This window comes from Gorilla gorilla, chromosome 2, assembly GCF_029281585.2.
Source record: "Gorilla gorilla gorilla isolate KB3781 chromosome 2, NHGRI_mGorGor1-v2.1_pri, whole genome shotgun sequence".
Taxonomy (NCBI): domain Eukaryota; kingdom Metazoa; phylum Chordata; class Mammalia; order Primates; family Hominidae; genus Gorilla; species Gorilla gorilla.
In genome coordinates this window covers 91804617-91820032 of record NC_086017.1, presented here as the reverse complement: position 1 = coordinate 91820032, position 15416 = coordinate 91804617, and the positions used below count along the sequence as shown (strand labels likewise).

The 15416-nt window shown below is 38.0% G+C and overlaps 1 long non-coding RNA gene across 1 annotated transcript in view; it reads right to left on the bottom strand.

Moving 5' to 3' along the window:
* LOC134758071 (uncharacterized) overlaps positions 1-15416 on the bottom strand; it is a 117056-nt gene that overhangs the window by 85863 nt on the left and 15777 nt on the right. The window lies entirely within an intron of this gene.

Genomic DNA, 15416 nt, shown 5'->3' with positions numbered 1-15416 from the left:
GGTTGGCTTAAAACTGGTATTTTAAGTGGCTAAGTGATGTCAGTGACAAAAACACTTCAGCAAGAGTAGTCAGCTATTGCCAAGCAGTCAGCTCTACTGGGAAACAAAAGTCTGGAGAAGGGAATAGCAAGTATTATATATTGTTATTGTTGTTTTAAATTGAGAATGATCTCAGCCTTAAAAGATGTTTTACCAAGACGTTGTTGAAAACTTAGCCATTTTAATGTCAGCCATTCTGCTAGAATGCCTTTTTGTCTGGCTGCTACTAGAAAATGTATAAATAACAAATAAACAGACTGAAGTCTTAAAGATTGAAATAATTTCCCCTTAAGGTTATGAAAGAAACGGATTTTAGGGATAACTTTAAAAATACAGTATTGTGTTAACTTCAAGAATATTATCTGCATGGAAGGAACTAACAGCAGAGTTTGGCAGGATGCCTTAAGTTAACTTCCCCTTTTCTTTAGAATGAGAATAAATTTTGAAAATGAAATAGTGTTTTGAGGATCAAATGGCAAAGCTTTTAGTGGATGTTTTTTTTGATATGTTCTTATCTATGACATGTTGATTTTACACAACAGGCCATAGATCCAAGAAATATTAAATTAAATAATATTTGCAGAAATATTCCAAACTTTGCTAATTGGAAGTAGCAAATACTACTACTTTAAAGTAGTATTTGGAAGTTAGAATGACATAAAATATTTTTATAATTTTTTTTAGTGCTATGTAATCATAAAATAAGAACTTAAAGAAAATATCACTATCTTTTGAAATACAATAACCTAATAATTATTTTTGTCATTAAACAAAAATACTAACAGCTAATGCTTCTTGGATGTTTACCATGTGCCAGACACTAGCACTATAAAATTTAAGTGTATTCCAGAATTATATTTTGACAACAATCTACTGGTGTAGGTATTATTGCTATCAGCATTTCACAAATGAAGGCATTGAGACACAATCTGGTTCCAAAATGTTTGTACTGACATTCTTTTGAGGATATGGGCTTTGGAGACAAAGAAACTGATATTCATATCTTGCTCTGCCATTTAGTGAAAGTGTCAGCCACTTTCAACAAGTTACTGAACCTCTGTAAACATGAATTTCTTTATTTGCAAAACTCACAAGCTTTTGGTGAGAGAAAGTATAACTAGGAATGGAAATCACTTTGCATATTGTCTTTCTCCAGTGTCCAAAACATATCAGCAAATTTTATGACTCTTATATTGTTACTGTTATTATTACATACAAAGAAAAACATTTAGCACAATCTCAGGAATACAGTAGATGTTTAATAAATATTAGTTTTTAAAAATTTATCTTCAAAATTCAAAATAGTCTGAATAGATAAGAGACAACCCCATAAGTGAAATGAAATCTGACTGTGATAGAATCCACAGGACTCTGAGAATGTGTCTGTGAGTGACCTCGAAATGAAAACCGTGGCACTATTTTTAACCCTGTTTCTAAATTTAACTGTGTCATAGTCTCATATCAGTCCCCTTATTGCCAGGGAGTTTTGTGTTCATTTAATATACACTGGGAACATTTCTCAGAGCATCAGCTTTCAAATCTTGGCAGTGAAACAGTTTCAATGACTATCCATATTTCCTATATAGTAGAATTTAATAACAGATCTGTGGATTGGAGAAGGGAAGTGGGTAGGGTATCAGGGTATGAAAGATTTGTGACAGCTCTGATAAATTCCTTTCCTCCTTTCAAAAGCAAAAATCGCAAATCCCTTTTAAATTACTGAGAACATTACAACTGAATGCTCGCACTCTTTAAATCCAAGCATCATCAATGACTATTAAAATGAATGTAGTGCTAAAGTATATTTGAGATTCAGTGCTCTAAGAAAAAGTTCACTGGGAACCAGAAGATGCTCTTGCACTGTCTGATTAAGGATATCTGTATGAAAAACTAAATGATGCATCAACTTTGCAAGCTCAAATCAATTTAATTGACTTGTGTGTATTATTATCCTATTTGTTATGTTTATGTTTTCAATTGTCAAAAGCAGGATTTGCCAACTAAGGGCTGTGTTACATATACGGTAGTTAGAGGATGCTGAGTCTAATCATTAATCTATATCATATGGTGCTGGCCAAGAACATCAGTCTTCAGCAATGGAAAAGTAACAGTTTACAGAGTAGGTCTGCTGAGACATTAGCTCAGCAAATCCTGGAGGCTAATATACAGGTGACATTACAATCCAAGGGCTAGGTTAGTTTCCAGAGTTTTCCAGTAAAATTCCAGAAGTTGACTGACGGTAAGCTGGCCCCTATTATGTTAGCCTAGCAAGTTGAAAAGTGATGTCACAACAATTTCATCTGAATTAACTACTATTTGGGGCTAATTGCCACTAAAATTAATTTTTCTAAAAAGCTCTGTGTGATCTTTCTTCCTTCTAATAAGAAGTAGCCACACATGGGCCGGGCGCGGTGGCTCACGCCTGTAATCCCAGCACTTTGGGAGGCCGAGGAGGGTGGATCACGAGGTCAGGAGATGGAGACCATCCTGGCAAACACTGTGAAACCCTGTCTCTACTAAAAATACATAAAAAATTAGCCGGGCGTGGTGGCAGGCACCTGTAGTCCCAGCTACTCGGGAGGCTGAGGCAGGAGAATGGCATGAACCCGGGAGGCAGAGCTTGCAGTGAGCCGAGATTGCGCCACTGCACTCCAGCCTGGGTAACAGAGCGAGACTCTGTCTCAAAAAACAAAACAAAACAAAACAAAACAAAACAAAAGTAGCCACCATATTAAATTTTTTCTTTAACATTTGTACTAAGCATCTTGTTGGAATAAAAAACTTAAATTACAAAATTTAATGATGGTATTTATTCCTTTATTGATGCTAACACATTTGAAATTTAAAGTTTGCATCTGTATAGGGGATTTTAGAACTTTTTTTGGTGTTATGTCTTTGATAAACATGAGAAAAAGAGAACATATATACCAAACTATTATGGATAACAAGCATTTTGATAAAAAAAAAACAAAGTAACAACCTTATATTGGTTGACAAAGGCTGATTACAAAGAATATTTTATTTGCTAATATTCCTAAACTTTGTTTCACTGGGCAAGATAAATCAATTGAAACAACAAATAAAATTAAGGGCTTCACTTCTAAAAAATGTTATTATAATACTTAGCACACTTATATAAGTATACTCTGTACTTATATAATACTTAGTAGTGAAGAAGCCAATGAGAAGTAATCCTCCCATCTTCCCTAGGCTGAAGTGTAGTGATACAATCATGGCTGACTGCAGCCTTGACCTCACAGCCTCAGGTGATCCTCTCAACTCAACCTCCCAAGTAGGTGGGACTACAGGAGTGTGCCACCGCACCTGGCTAACTTTTTGTATATTTTATAGAGACAGGGTTTCACCATGTTGCCCAGGCTGGTCTTGAACTCCTGGGCTCAAGCAAAGCTCCCACCTCGGCCTCCCAAAGTCCTGGGATTATAGGCATGAGCCATCACACCTGACCCCTCATTTCCTACCTAAAACATTCTGGGAGATGAATATGTGATATGACGGGAAGCCCATTCTTCCAGTGAGAAAAATTAGGGTTACAAGTATATACAAAAATGGAATCCTGCTCTCCTGGTCAGGAAGTGATATCCATACAGGGTGATGTTGCTATTTTGAAAAACAGAAAAAAGTAAATGAACTACAAGCAAGCAGCTGATCCATGGTCCAACAGGAGTTATGGCCAGCAAAGCAGTCACCAGCCACATGCACAGTGAGGCAAAGACCATGCCTCATGCATTGCAACCAAAGGGAGGACATTAGGGATAATGCACAGCAGGTGCCACAATTCTCTTCTTGGTGTTCTGCATCCCGAACAGTCTTTATTTTTTTTTAAGGCTTATAATCAGTGTTTAATCTAATCTGACTGGAAAAAAGCAAGTTGTTTTCCCCTGGACTCAATTCCTCTGCGCGATTCTGGAGCTTTCTGCAGTATGTGAAACAAATATTTTAAGAAACTCGCCATTGTTTTTCAGAAAAAATATACACAAATAACCAAGAATCTACTAGGGTAAGCCATTTGTCAGCTATAGTATACCTTACTGAAAGTGACTTTTGAATAATAGTAACTTGTAATGTTACACTGCATTGTAAGGAACATTTGTGGTATTGCAGTATAGAAGGATTTTTTTGGTGAATAGTTCTTGTTTTGTGTTCATCAAAAGATTAGTTTTTTTCAAAACTTATTTTTTTAAACAAAAAGCTCTTCTTCCTTCCTCTGAAATTCTCAAGCACCACTGGACATATTTTGATTATTTTTGGTGCCACCAGTTTGTTTTCTTTAGGCACAATTCACTGACATACACGGCTTGAGACGAAAAAGGAATCTGCAAGAATTTCCCAAGACATTCATATATAGCATGTCTTAGAATTTTCATTTTCATTTGGCATTTCCCCACTCAACTAATTACATTATCACTCAATGTAAACTTTAAAAAGAAAGTTCTCAGTTAAAAAAAGTGTCGAATTTCTTCTGCCTAACGACATAGATATTCCTATCATCTTTAAATAGAAGAAAAGTATATTTGTGCTTTTACATATCTGCAAATCATGTGTTTTTTCTCTCTTCTTCACTCTCTTTCTCCTTCACTCTTTGCATGTCTCTCCCCTCCCACCTCTCTTCCTTCCAACCCAACCCCATATCTCAACTTCCATCTGTCTCTGTCTCTATCTCTGTCTCTTCAATGACTTGTTTCTCTAGCATACAGGGTCTTTACTAACCTATGCAACGATAATTGATGCTGCAAAGTTTATTATCCTTTTCTAGGTTGTTGCTATCCATGGAGGTTTTGGCATGTTATAATCCTCCATCAGACATACCTATTATGTAAATTTCTCATCTCTTTCTCAGGCTATAACTTATGCAGAAAGTCTGCCAAATACAAAAGTTGGCCAATTGTAACGCGATTTGAAAATGTGGTAATGAGCCCATGCTATCAGCGTATATTTATAAGCAAATACTCTATTTCATCAATCTAAGATGTCGTTGATTAAAAGGCACACCATTATGTGTACTACTAAGAAAGAAAACGTGTTTCTAATTAAATTGGACAAAACATGAATTGTACCATGCGTTCCAATTTCACGGATGAGAAGTGTGGAGAAGGGAAGCACCGCAGAACTGATAAAACGTGGTTAGCTTATATACATTTATGTGCCTTTTCCCCTTCTATTACTTTTAGTGTAACTATCAAGAACATTATATTTAATTTACTGCCTTTTTTTCCTCTCTACTTTTTTTCAAGTCAAATATATGTGCAAGTAACTCTGCTAATTCTGCCTTGATTTTAGGATGTAGCTTAAGGCCTGTGTTTGGGTTCCCTCCAACCTATGTCATAGAATTGGGCACCATTTACTCCTGTGGAGTTAATCTCATTCATTCTGCATTTACTTGGCCAGTGACACGGAACAACAGATATCAGCGAAGCTAGCATATGGGTTCAATATCTTGGAACCACTCTGTTTTTCCAGGTTAAAAGGATTATCCCAAAAATACCTATCAATTTTAAACACATTTGGACTACTTCCACAAAATTGTGGAGGAGGAAAAGTCTTCAGTGTCATCTCTCTTTCTGATGAACAGTTTTCTTCGTATTCTAAAGTAGCAAAGATTAGAGGGTGCCCTATTATTCTAGGTGAAGACCACAGCCCTTACTAATAGCTGTGTGTTCTTTCTCTCATCTTCTGAGGGATAGTAGTTCAGCAATTAGCAAATCTGATAATATAATCCTTCCAATTGGCCAAAGAAAGGGAAGTAGTACTCTGTCCCCAGGAAAAAAAAATGACATGCACTTAACACTGGTTTTTTGGAATGCAATTAATATTTTTAATCTTTAATTATGGAAGCCAGGTGAGTGTGGGTAGAGGCAGGGCAGTTTTAGAACAAATAGCAAGAAAAAGAAGTTATGACAGGTTACCAGGTAAGATATTTGGGGAAAGGTGGGCCTTATATCTGTTCACAGTATATAGTTAGAACTCTAATCCAGTAATGCCAAGAACCAGCCCAGATATGGGGAATGCATTTGCTTAATCTCAAAATGTTTATAATAGGCATACAGTAGATGATGGAGAAAAAGTCATTTATTGTTTATTCATTCATTTAATACTTTTTAGCATTTAATATCAACCTGGCCTGTGATCAGTTAGGAATATAGAAATAAAATAGATTTGATTTCTGCCCTCATGGAGTTTATAATATAGCAGAGAATACAGACATTAAGTAGATACTTACGTGTTATAGGTATTATAAAGGGTATGCAAAAGATGCTGTAGAACCTTGCCTAGTGTTTGGCAGTGGTCAAGGAGATGACATCTTATTTAAGACCTGAAATATGGGTACATATTAGCTAGGGAAAAGTAGGGAATGGTTTAGAGTTTCCAAGCTCAGGAAAGAATCAGTCCGTTGGAGGTCCCATACTACTACTATTAGCTCTCTAGCCTATGGGCTAAAGCTGAAAAAGAGTAAACATGAATAAAACACAGAGAGGGAAATGCATAAGGGGTAAGCTTGAAGATACTGGTGGGGACTGTCCACGCTGTGGGAAACCATTTCTTCCTAAGCCATTTAAGACTTGGAATCAACCCAAATGTCCAACAATGATAGATTGGATTAAGAAAATTTGGCAAATGTACACCATGGAATACTATGAAGCCATGAAAAATGATGAGTTCATGTCCTTTATAGGGACATGGATGAAGCTGGAAACCACCATTCTCAAGAAAACTATCGCAAGGACAAAAAAACCAAACACTGCATGTTCTCACTCATAGGTGGGAATTGAACAATGAGAACACATGGACACAGGAAGGGGAACATCACACACTGGGGCCTGTTGTGGGGTGGGGGTAGGGGGGAGGGATAGCATTAGGAGATATACCTAATGTTAAATGATGAGTTAACGGGTGCAGCACAACAACATGGCACATGTATACATATGTAACAAACCTGCACGTTGTGCACATGTACCCTAAAACTTAAAGTATAATTAAAAAAAAAAAGAAATGTGGACTTAATTCTAAGAGAAATGGAAAGCTATTAATGTGATTAAACACATGTTTTTCATTTAGGTTTTATTTTTTATAACGGTCTAGCTGGAGAGTATAGAATTGATTAGAAAAGAGATCAGTTGTATACAGTAGGCTACTAGACGGCCATTGCAGTAGTCCAGGTGAGATAATGATGATGGGAATCAGAGCAGAGTGGCTGGCAGTAGAGCTGGGAAAAGTGGATAAGCCTGAGAGTGATTTGGAAGTAAAATTATTAAGATTTATGTGGGCTATTAAAAAAGGAGTCATGGATGCTTTTTCTCTCTTGAGCAACTGAGTACATGGCTGATATGATTTGGTGTGTCCCCCCCAAATCTTACCTTGAATTGCAATTTCTGTAATCCCCACATGTCGTGGGAAGAACCCAGTGGGAGGTAATTTAATCTTGGGGGCAGTTATCTCCATGCTGTTCTATGATAGTGCATGAGTTCTCATGAGATCTGATGGTTTTACAAGGGGATTTCTCTCTTTGCTTGTCACTTCTCCTTCTTGCCACCATGTGAAAAAGGATGTGTTGGCTTCCCCTTCGGCCATGATTGTAGTGTTAAGGGTGGGTCTTTGTCCTTAGAACTCCCAAGATGGTGGTGGGCTGCTCCCAAGATGGTGGCGGCTGCTTCCAAGATGGCAGCAAGCCTTTTGTTCTCTGACCTGGGGTTCTTGGCCTCACAGATTCCAAGGAATGGAACCTTGGGCCATACGGTCAGTGTTCTAGCTCTATTAGAAGCTGTGGGTCATGAAGGAGAATCGTGGAATCCAGCGAATAGTATTCAGCTTGCTTAGGATGAACCCAGGCACTTAGCCATGCAGGAACAATGGCAAGCCTTTAGCCCAATCGGGAGCGGCAATGGGCACCTCACTGGATCAGGAGCGCCTATGATCCTCTGCCTGATCCAGAGGGGTGGAAGTCAGCAGTGGGTCTGCCACGGCAGCAAACAACAATGGTGGATGGTGAGCAAAAGCTCAGCTTGAGCTGGAACAGACACAGACCAGAAGAGTGTGTAGTTGCAAGATTTAATAGAGTGAAAACAGAGCTCCCATACAATGGGAGGGGACCCAAAGGGGGTTGCCCACTCCCGGCTCAAATGCCTGGGGTTTATATCCCAATCATTGTCCCTTGCCCTGTGCTCTCAGACGATAGATGATTTGACTATTTCTTTACCTCCTGCTTTTAGCCGAATTTGTATTTTAGTGAGCCCTCTTTACTGCCTGATTGGTCGGGTGTGAGCTGAGTTACAAGTCCCACGTTTAAAGGTGGGTGCAGTCATCTTCCCAGCTAGGCTTAGGAATTCTTAGTCAGCCTAGGAAATCCAGCTAGTCCTTTCTCTCAGTTTCCTGAGGCCTCTCCAGCCATGCTGAACTGTGAGTCAATTAAACCTCTTTCCTTTATAAATTACCCAGTTTGGGGCAGTTGTTTATAACAGCATGAGAACGGACTAATACAGTAAATTGGTACTGGGAGTGGGATGCTACTGTAAGGATAGCCAAAAATGTGAAAGCAACTTTAGAACTGGGTAACAGGAAGAGGCTGAAACAGTTTGGAGGGCTCAGAAGAAGACAGAAAAATGTGGGAAAGTTTGGAACTTCCTAGAGGTTTGAAGGGCTCAGAAGACAGGAAGATGTGAGAAAGTTTGGAACTTCCTAAAGACTTGCTGAATGGCTTTGAGCAAAATGCTGATAGTGATATGGACAATGAAGACCAGGTGGAGGTGGTCTCAGAGGGAGACGAGGAACTTGTTGGGAACTGGAGTAAAGGTCACTCTTACTCTGCTTTAACAAAAGACTGACAGTATATTGCCCCTGCCCCAGAGATCTGTGGAGCTTTGAACTTGAGAGAGATGATTTAGGATATCTAGAGGAAGAAATTTCTAAGTAGCAAAGTATTCAAGAGGAAGCAGAGCATAAAAGTTTGAAAAATTTGCAGCCTGAAGATGCAATGGAAAGGAAAAACCTGTTTTCTGAGGAGAAATTCAAGCTGGCTGCAGAAATTTGCATAAGTAATGAGGAACCAAATGTTAATTGCCAAGACAATGGGAAAAATGTCTTCAGCCTTCCAGGCAACCCCTCCTACCACAGGCCCAGACATCTAGGAGGAAAAACTGTTTCCACAGGGTGTGTCCAGGACCCCCATGCTGTGTGCAGCCTTGGATTTGATGCTCTGCATCCCAGCCACTCTAGCAATGGCTAAAAGGGGCCAAAGTACAGCTCAGGCCATTGCTTCAGAGGATATAAGCCCCCAGCCTTGGCAGCTTCCACATGACTACATGTGTCCTACAGCTATGCAGAAGACAAGAATTAAGGTTTGGGAACCTCCTTCTACATTTCAGAGGATGTATGGAAATGCCTGGATGTCCAGGCAGAGGTGTGCTGCAGGGGCAGAGCCCTCATGGAGAACCTTTGCTAGGGCAGTGCAGAAGGGAAATGTGGAGTTGGAGTCCCCACACAGAGTCCCCATTGGGGCACTGTCTAGTGGAGCTGTGAGAAGAGGGCACCGTCCTCCAGACCCCAGAATGGTAGATACAATGACAGCTTGCACTGTGTGCCTGGAAAAGCCACAGACACTCAATGCCAGCCCATGAAAGCAGCCCAGGAGAGAGGCTTTACCCCACAAAGCCACAGTGGTAGAGCTTCCTGAAGCCATGAAAGCCCACCTCTTGCATCACCATGACCTGGCTGTGAGACATGGAGTCAAAGGAGATCATTTTGGTACTTTAAAGTTTAATGACTGCCCTATTGGATTTTGGACTTTCATGGGGTCTGTAGCCCCTTTGCTTTGGCCAATTTCTCCCATTTGGAATGGGTGTATTTACCCAATGCCTGTGCCCCCATTGTATCTAGGAAGTAACTAACTTGCTTTTGATTTTACAGACTCATAAGTGGAAGGGACTTGCTTTCTCTTAGATGAGACTTTGGACTTGGACTTTTTGGTTAACGCTGGAATGAGCTAAGAATCTGGGGGACTGTTGGAAAGGCATGATTATGTTTTGAAATGTGAGGACATGGCTGGGTGTGGTGGCTCATGCCTGTGATTCCAGCATTTTGGGAGGCCGAGGTGGGTGGATCACCAGAGGTCAGGAGTTCGAGACCAGCCTGGCCAACATGGTGAAACCTTGTCTCTACTAAAAATACAAAAATTAGCTGGATGTGGTAGCAGGTGCCTGTAATCTCTGCTACTCAGGAGGCTGAGGCAGGAGAATTGCTTGAACCCAGGAGGCAGTGGTTGCGGTGAGCAGAGATCACGCCATTGCACTCCATCCTGGGCAACAGAGTGAGACTCCATCTCAAAAAAAAAAAGAAAAAAAGAAAAAAAAAATGTGAGGACTTGATATTTGGGAGGGGCCAAGGATGGCATGATATGATTTGGCTGTGTCCCCACCCAAATCTCATATTGAATTATAGTTCCCATAATCCCCATGTGTTGTGGGAGGGACTCAGTGGGAGGTAATTTAATAATGGGTGCAGTTACCTCATGCTGATTTCATGATAGTGAGTTCTCACGAGATCTGATGGCTTTATGAGGGGCATTTCCCTCTTTGCTTGGCCCTTCTCCTTCTTGCCACCATGTGAAGAAGGATGTGTTTGCTTCCCCTTCTGCCATGATTGTAACTTTCCTAAGGCCTCTCCAGCCATGCTGAACTGTAAGTCAATTAAACCTCTTTCCTTTACAAATTACCCAGTTTCAGGCAGTTCTTTGTAGCAGTGTGAGAACAGACTAATACAGTGGTATACTATCTGAAAAAAAATTAAAAGCAGGAAAAACAAAGAAAAAAGGGGAAGAAATTCCAGATCTCTGACATTTAAGGATCAGTTAGGAAAGAAAGAGGTGACAGAAGAGATGAACAAGAAGGTACAGTCAAATTAGGAAAAGGAAAATCCAGAAAACTTTTTATTAAAGAAACTAAGGGCAGAGTTTTTGGGGTGAGGGTCAATGTTGTCATATACTGCTGAAAAAAAATTTAAACTAGATGAAAACTGGGATTGTATTACTACAGCTATTGTCGTGGACCTCATGGGGGTTTCATGGGGAACTCACTTGCCAGTTTTGGCAGTGAGTTTAGGCAAAAACCACTGAGAATGAGTTGGAATGAAACTATAGACTATAAATTCATTTAAGAAACTTTACAGTGAAAGGGAAGATGTGAAACATGTTTACACGCATATGGAAAGGAGCCAGGTGGCGGAGAGTGTGTGTCAGTCTAGCTTTTTTTGAAAGCAAGTAGTAAAGGATCACTTCAAACTAGTCTAGGTAAAAAGAAGAAATTTCTCAACAGTATGCAAAGGAATCTCAACAAACCCAAGGTCAGAGGTCACAATTGGCCAGAATCCAATTCACTGATTAACTTACCAAATGTGCTTGTTTAACTCTCGTTTTAGTTCGCCAGATGTTACTTTAATTACACAAAGTATTTTCAAGGATGTTTATTTTTTATCTCTGTTCTTATCTCTATTGCTGCAGTGGGAGACTGAAGTACAAAGAAAGATTGAGGGGCAAAAAATGGTATAATCAAAAGAATAAATGTATTCTATTGTAAATATATTTCTCTTATGAATATATTTTAATACATATAGTAACAAAGAATATATTCCATTCTATGATTCTTATTGAAAATGATATATAAATAGGAATATTTATATTCAAAATTAAGCTCTTACTAGTACAGCCTTCTCATACCTTTCATTCTGCATGCCCTTATCTTGGTGGTCAGCAATTATGAGAATCATGGGCACCCATGTGTAGTGTTGGGAACAGCAGGGATAGCAACTTGGTGAGGCACCTGGGCTACAGACAAATTTCTCCTCCTGATTCAGAAGTCAGGGACAGAAAGGAAGGAGTCTGGTGAAGTACTAATCTCAATTTTAAAAAAGTCTAATTAGGGTGTGATATCTGTTACTATAACATCATAAGTCCTTTAATTTCTCCGTAACCGTGTGACCCAGAAAAAAGGAGAAATGTATCTATTTTTCTCCTGCCTTTCAGGGCCAAATTTCTCAAGTAGATGTATGGATTTTAATAATAGCTAATATTTATTCAACTCTTACAACATGATAACCTTTTAATTTGTCTTTACAAGAACTCATGATGCAGTTGTTATTATACCATCCCCATTTGATTAGGACAGAAAGATTTAAAAATTTGCCCACAGTTGCCAGGGTTTTAAAAGATGAAACCAGTATTCAAACTGGGACAATCTGATTTCAGAACCCATTCTTTTCTTTTTTTTTTTTTTTTTTTTTTTTGAGATGGAGTCTTGCTCTGTCACCCAGGCTGGAGTGCAGTGGCGCTATCTCAGTTTTCTGCAAACTTTGCCTCCCGGGTTCAAGCAATTCTCCTGCTTCAGCCTCTTGAGTAGCAGGGACTACAGGCATGTGCTACCGCACCCAGCTAATTTTTGTATTTTTAGTAGAGACTGGGTTTCACTATGTTGGCCAGGCTGGTCTCAAACTCCTGATCTCATGATCGACCTGCCTCGGCCTCCCAAAGTGCTGGGATAACAGGCGTGAGCCACTGCCCCTGGCCAGAACCCATGCTCTTAAAAACTATCTTCCTTTTGAATAGTGTTAGTATAGCATCATTTTTGTATCTTTATATTTAAAATCAATTCATTTTAAGTAGCATTGAGCTGGGTCTTCCTGTTTCATCCAATCTGACAAACATCATCAATAAAACTTATGAGATATTGATAATATCTCATAATTATCTACTGCTATTTCTTCACTACCCTGAATTTTCATTTCAGATATTATAGCATTCATCTCTAAAAGTTTGATTTTTTTCCTGTCTTCAATATTTCTACCTAACTTTTTAAACATACGGAAACCAGGTATAATAATTACGTCTTTGGATCTGCTAATTCTTACACCTCTGTCATTTTTAATTGACTCTCCTCAATGTGAGTTATATCTTCCCGTTTAATTGTAGGTCTGTAAATCTTTGATTAAATGCCATGCCTTGTGGCTTTTATTTGTTGAGTAGATATTTTATATTTCAACAAATATTCTTAAACTTTGTAACTTATATGCAGTTAAGTTACATGGAAGCAGGTCCTTCAGGGACTTTCTTTAAGATTTGTTTGGTGGGTTCAGAATATTACCCAGTCTGGAGCAAATTACTTTCAACTACTGAGACAAGACCTTTTTGAGTACTCTATCCAATCCTCCAGTCTGGCTGTAGGGAAGAGGTACTTTGTCTGGCCTTGTGTGAATGTTAAGCACTGTTCTCTTTAATTCTTTTGGATGGTTCTTTCACAGCTTCTGGCAGTTTCCTCAAATGAATACAGTGATCAGTACTATGTTGAATACTTAGTGGGTACTTTCTGCATGACTCTAAGGTTATTTCTCTGTGAAGTTTTCTCGTTTCTGGTAGTCTGTCCTATGAACTCTAGTCAGCTTGTTCTCTCTGAACTCTTAGCTTCCATCTCCTTAGGCCAGGCTCTCCCTATGTTCCTCTTCCCTGAACGGTGGCTTGAAATTCTCATACTGTAGTAAGCTAAGACATTTACACAACTCACCTCATTTGTTTTCCACCCTCGGAAATCACAGTCTTTGGTTGTCTGATACCTTGATTTGATATTTTTGTTGTTGTTTTTTACGCAGTAGGATAAATCCTGTCCTTATTACTCCATCTTGGCTGAAAGCTGAAGTCTCAGCTGATCTTAACAATGGAAATGAGCTATAGGCAGGTCAAGACACTCTATATATAGGTCTTGGGTAGAAAATCCAGCTTATGGTAAAATATTGAATCAAAGTTTCTTCTACATACACATGCATATATATATATATATATAAATAAAATATATATTTTAATTTAATTACAATCCCATACTCTGGTGAAGTATCAATTTTAATAAGCAAGAAATTTAATCCTAACTGTTCACTAAAGAAAGAACAAACAAACAGATACTGTAAGAGTATCTGCCATTTAGTAAGTAGTGAGAACTTCACAGAAATGTGTACCTCAAATCCAGCCTCTGTGATCCTTTTATATGAGAGCTATTCTTAGATCTTACTGAATTTTCTGACTTCATCCTACTGAAGAAAAGTTTCAACCTTCCTCTGTCAAACATTTTTTTCTCTCAAAAGTACAGTGTAATACTTTCAGGTACTCTTTCAGGTAAAATGATAAGCCGTCTCCTGAAATATTATCTTACCAATGAGAGTTAATTTGGTAGGTGTTTTTAAATGTAGGTTATGCAGGAATATCTGCAAAATTAGTTATCTCTAAAAAATTTCTTGAAAGAAGTTTTGATATAGGTAAATTTATACCTAGATTGTTAGTTTTACGTAAGAACAGAATCTTTGGGGAAACAAAAACCTTTAATATTCAATACCAAGACCAATATCCTAGTTTTCACTGCATTCTCTTTGAGCACACTAAATATTTTCAAGTTTAAACGGCATTATTACAACTGCTAATAATAAAAAAAATCTTAAAAAAGTGGGAAATGTTTCCAGAAAAGAAGAAAACATTTTAATAAAAATAGGTGGAAGCAAACAGTGGAAGAATTAATTCAGACTGGAAAGTAACGTCAGATTGTTCAATGACTTAAGTGATTCAATGTTATGAAAATTTTGTATCAACTATTAAAATGAAATAACTGTTTAAAAAGATAGGTAGAATGAGTTCTTATTCAAAGTGTCTTAAGAATCAAATAGCCTAGGAATACAATTTCAACATGTGAAAAATAAATTCTTAAAATTTAGGTCATTTACCTGTGATTTGCTATATTTCCTGCAGCTCAGGGCCTTAAACATTTTGGTATATCACCTAGAGACAGTCACTTTCTTTCACTGAAGATCAAGTTATCGGCAAAGTACAAAATGGTAATTAAAAATTTCTAGTTCAGTGCCAGGCACACATTGTTCTTTTAATGAATCAGATTATCTCAACTTTGTAAGGATTAATTAGGTACTTGTAGCAGTTCCTTTAAATTTCTCAGAACACTATGCCACCGGATAACTAAGTGGCAGCCTTGTAAACTCAAAGAGTTAATAGAAACTCAGAAAATCCATTACACTTAATTCCACAAGAAGAGAGAAATTTTTGATTAACTATGACATTATTAAAATATTATTGTATATTTTTCATTTAAATATTAACTAAGGTTTATGTAAGGACAAACTATCATTGGAAAAAGGGGGGAACTTAGTATTATAATATCTTTTAAGAAAAAATTATAGAAAAATATATGAAATAATATTTTTCTAAACCTGCATGTATTTTCTCCAAAATCGATAAATATTAAGATTTTGTCATAGTTAATATTATAGGTTAAAATATATTTTGGAATAATTTTCTATTTACAGAAAAGTTGGCAAGATAGCACAGA